The sequence below is a fragment of the Notothenia rossii genome, assembly GCF_949606895.1.
Source record: "Notothenia rossii genome assembly, chromosome: 4".
NCBI classification, from domain to species: Eukaryota; Metazoa; Chordata; class Actinopteri; order Perciformes; family Nototheniidae; genus Notothenia; species Notothenia rossii.
Window position 1 is genome coordinate 82,523,229 of NC_136902.1, and position 5,319 is coordinate 82,528,547.

A 5,319-nucleotide genomic window follows, 5' to 3' on the forward strand; every position below is an offset into this window, starting at 1 on the left:
TTATGAGCGTCATTACTCTGACCCCAGTCTCCCTTTCATATCTCAGAGGGTGTTTATGCACTGTGTGTGTGTGTGTGTGTGTGTGTGTGTGTGTGTGTGTGTGTTTCACTTAATACAATGTGTATGAATATTTTGGCCCAGAGAAAGCACAGGTGTGTTTATGTGTGTATCATGTGCGTGCATGTGTATACTGTATGCCAATGTGAGAGTACTGTACTTTGTGTAAATGTGTGTATGTGTGTGTGTGTGTGTGTGTGTGTGTGTGTGTGTGTGTGTGTGTGTGTGTGTGTGTGTGTGTGTGTGTGTGTGTAAGACTTCCCAGCCAATTACCACATCTCCCAGACAGACTGAGACTGCCTGGGCCCTGCCAGCCAATCAGAGAGGGGCTGCGCACTGTCGGGCCGGAGGTGGTTGCTATGGTAACCACGAGGCCTGTTTGCATGGTGGCTGATGGAAGAGTGATGGATTACAGTAATGGGATGGAGGGAGAGAGAGAGAGAGAGAGAGAGGGAGGGAGGGAGGGAAGGGGGAGATAGGGAAGAAAGGAGGGAGACAGAAGGAGGTAAGACAAGAAAGGGGTGAGGATAGGAGAAGGATAAAGAAAGAGAGAGAAAGGGGAGTGGGAAGGAAGGGGCATTGGGTGGCGGTGGTGAGGAGGAGGAGGAGGAAGAGGAAGAGGGAGGGGGGGGGACTCATACATAAAGATTTTGGAAATGTATGAATGCATCTGAAATGAAGCGACTTCAAAAGATGAAAAAAGAATGAGAGAAAAATGATAAAGGGGGAGTAGTGACGGGGGGCAAGCTATTGGGAACATTGGGTTGAGGGTGCTGGAGGGTTGTAGTGTGTGATTGAATTCCCCTCTCCCTTTCGTCTGGGACAAAATGTGTGTCTGGCCATCTGTCCTTGGAGCAGACAGACAGGTAAGTGTGGAGAGGTGCAGTCTCACCTTTCTGCCTCCACCGCAGAAAGAACTTCTTACCGTGTTTCCTCCCAATCCCCCCCATGTGCTCTTATTGAAACTATAACATGAAACCCGAGATAATGTTCTTTAATAAGTCACGGAATATTATACTGTAACTGTACACATTTTCCCAAATGTCATCTGAAGCTGTGTTGCTGCTTTAAGCAAAAATAAAGAAATGTAATCATTCACTGCTGTTAAATCGCTTTACAGGGGGATTATGTCCAAACAAATCCAACAAGAAAATGTGTTAAGAAAAAGGTACCACACTTTGATGAGACACACACACACACACAAACTACCAAGGTAACAATGTTCACTGCTGTTTCCGCTGGTAATATGCATTTCTTTACAAAAGAACATATTAAAGTCACCTTGAAACACTGTATTAAACATATAATGCTTGCACATTTGATGAAAGTGTCAGAATGCAGCTATTACCATAAATAATTGTATTCACATCAAACAAGGATTTATTTACCATCAGCATTGTGACTCTGGTATTGTTTTCAACTGCGTGTGTCATGGCAAAATGTGTTCAGGCTTTTATTTCTCTGTGCAGACAGGTTTAGTCATGATGATAGTGTCCCAACCTCAGGAAACATTATAAATCTCTAGCTGTAATCAAAAAGATGGGCAATTTTTTTTATTTGGATGTGGTCGGAACAAGGGGCATCCGTCTTAGTCCCCTGGTCCTGATTTTGTGTCCCAGGTGATGATCTTATCACAGGATGCTCTCTAGATAATGATGTTACATGAACACACATCTTCCTTCGTCTATCCAAAAAGAACATACTATCAACAAAAAGCTAATATGTACAAAGGACTTTGATAATGCATTGTATTCAACCAGATTTTAAAACTGAGGATCTGAGACCCAAACAGGGTTTAAAAATCATTTGCAAGGACATACCACTGAAAAATATTTAATTCAAAATCTTTGTTTATGACTCTTCTCATAAAAATTATAAAATCACAGAATATCAAGCAAATACAGCCAAGTCAAACATGTTTTTTTTTCTTGTGTTATATAAAAGGCTGTATGAGCCCAAAGGGAACCCTTAGGGTTAAAGTGAATAACCAAGTGTTTTTGACCACACCCAGTGACAAATTAAAAAGCTGATTACTTTGCAAATTCAACCGATATCAATAATCCTCACGACCCATATTAGATCGTTCGCTAGAGCAAGCAATTAACAGTCAAAGTGTTTTTTTAAGAGTCTAAATATAGCTAATCAATCAAGTGAGCAGGATCAATGCAAATCAAAGAATGTGCTCAAACTGTAAGAGGCTTGTAAGAGGTGAGTTTGGTATATTGCGCAGGAGTGCAGCCTTTAACACGTGATTTCCTCTCACACTTACAGTACTGAGTTTTCCTGTTGAACCACAACGAGTTCCCTCTCATTGACGAATAGCAACTGATTTTGATTCAAGGATAAGACTAAATCATGGGAACCCAGATGCCTGTGATCTTTTAAAGCGAGAAAGCACTAGTCAAGTTCATTTACGATGCAGTCCATTCAAATGAACTTCTGGCCCAAATCAAAAACATGAAAGAAGTTACTAAAATCCATCATAGTGGCACTTTAATATGTTCTCTTGTCATTCCAAGTGTCATCTTTCATGATTATCTGCCACAATCCTCACTTTTGTTGCTTTGACGGTATCAATTCAAACAAAACAGTCATTTATTTGTGTTGATCGTTTGAATCACAGTCTATGAAGGACTGGATCATCAGTTTGCAGCAATGATTATTTGCCAGGTGAATAAACACTGGGAGAGTCTGCATTCAAATAGAGAAAAAAAATACATAGAATTAAAAGGTGAATTTGAAATCATAACTCAACACTGCGACCTAGAGGCAGACTTAAGCAACAACATCTGCCTTTTAAGCAACACAAATAAAAAAAGTAATACCTGAATTATCTGGGAAACGTCGGTAACTTATTCAAATACATACAAAGGGAAAACAAGAGTTCAATAATCCATAAATAAATACAAATACAGAAAGAAAATAAACGAAGACAGACAAAAGCATAGTTGAAGGAAAGAATTAAAAATGATTCCTTTGATTTTATCTTGATGTTCTATCAACTCAGATAATTAAGTCTTGCACATGAAATGCTTTCTATTTTGTTCACCATTTTTGTTTATTATCCAAGTCTTTAGTTTGGGTTTGATTTATTCTCTCTCTCTCTCTCTCTCTCTCTCTCTCTCTCTCTCTCTCTCTCTCTCTCTCTCTCTCTCTCTCTCTCTCTCTCTCTCTCTACACTACTTACATCTAAAATTAGATAGACAACGAATAGTATGGATCATAAATGATATGTTAATTGTATTTCCCTTAATAAGAAATCAATTACCCTGAGCAAACACAGTTACAACATCGTGTATTGCCGTTCACTGTCTTGCAGCCGTGTACTGTGAGATGTACACTGATTGGTAAATTTGAAAAATGAACGTCAGCAGAGTAATGGGAAAATACAAGGCTGATTAAATAAAGCCCTACTCTCTTTATCTTATCCCTAATGTTCTGTGTGTTTTTGCTGGCATCAACCATTCTCTGTGGCTTTTATTCAAGTTCAATATTATTCAACCTTCAGTGGGCTGCTTTTTATCCAAAACTATTTTGAAGGCTAACAATCACCTGTTGACCCACAGCTCAGCATCCTTAACCTGCAGCTCCAAAATTACAGTTATACTCCAAATGTAGACCTGAACAGAGATGTAAACCCAGGTGTAATCACTTTATATTATGATGTTTTTTTAACAACATGTAGCTGGTGAGTTGAATGTGTCTGTTGTTCTTTATACTATAATGTTAATGTAAAACATGTCCTAACAAAACTAAAAAAGTATTTCACTAAAGAGACAGAAGTTCCTGAACAAATAAAAGCGTTCATGCAACACATTCTTTTCTAAAAGTTTAAAAAGTTGCATCGCGATTGGGCATAGTTTAGAGAAGATCCTCCATAGGACGGAGAAGGCGTTCTTGATTTCAAAATGGGGAACTTTAAGTCCAAAGATAGCAACTGTTTGAGGAACTAGACTTTAAGCCATCTTTTGTCCTCTATAATAACTTTTTCTTCTCAAGGAGTATCTTTGGAAGTTTAGTAGATTACGTTTGGATGTGTTATAAGGAGATTTTAGCTATGTTTGTAAAGAAAAAAAGGTTGAGTGGCTTTGTATTGAAAACACATGGTATTCAATATTTTTAATAAATGATGGTTGGGATTGAATATGGGGTATATTTTTATCTGTTGGTTGTGTTATAGTATGTTTTGCATTTATAGGCATTTATATTCCTGTAAATTCTGTATGTATGCTGGTCAACTAACAAGTTAAAGGAGTGAGCCACTTTGTATAGGTTAACCTGACCTCCTGACCTCAGTAGGCACTTTAAGTGAGATAACTATAGAACCCTTTCTCAACTTTAGAGCATTTTTGTATTAGGCAAAAATAGGCTTGTATGAATCCATATGCGAGATTCGCACATGTGTTGTGATCGTGGGAAAAACAGCACATGAACAGATATCATGGTTACATAACCTTGCTGGCTATGAGGGGTTGTAAATTGCCAAATAAACATCAATGTTTCAATATTCTAGGAGGTGAACCTAATATCAAATAGACATTTATGTTATGGATATGTGCTTTATTTCCAATTATTACAAAATTAAACAATACTGACTACAAAGTCAGGATTTAAAAAACAGTGGTGGAAGAAGAGGTGGAACAATTAAAGTAAGTAAAAATACATGATAGCACTCAAAACGGCACTTGGGATTGTTAGCATAGATCATATCATTAGGTATCAGTAGGTACTACTGCTCATGCATACATGTAATGGATTTCATGTTTAACTAAAGTAAAAGTTGTAATACCACATAGTAGAACAAACACATTACTATAAAGGAAAACGTGATGGATTCCAAATGAAATGTAGAAAATGTAGAAAGGTATCATAATCAAAATATACTCGAAATACCAAAAGTTTAAATATGTATTATTCAGAATGGTCTATTTCTGAATATTATTTATTATATCATTGGATTATAATTATTGATGTATTAAGTTGTTCATTACTTTAATGTTGCAGTTACAGTTTATACTGCTGGGAGGCCAGTGAATTATTTGTGAAATAAAGACTTAATTTATTGTAGCCAATAGTAAAGCAACATAATTGATATTGATGATTATATTTTTATTCTCAATCTTAAAATGTATCAATAGCTGAAATATATATAGGTGGATATCAGACCTTTGCAGTGCTAATATTGGGATTGTCTATATTGTTTTTCAATTCTTACACACTCCCTCATCTACACCTTGTGGTAGCCGAATTTTGGTTCATCAC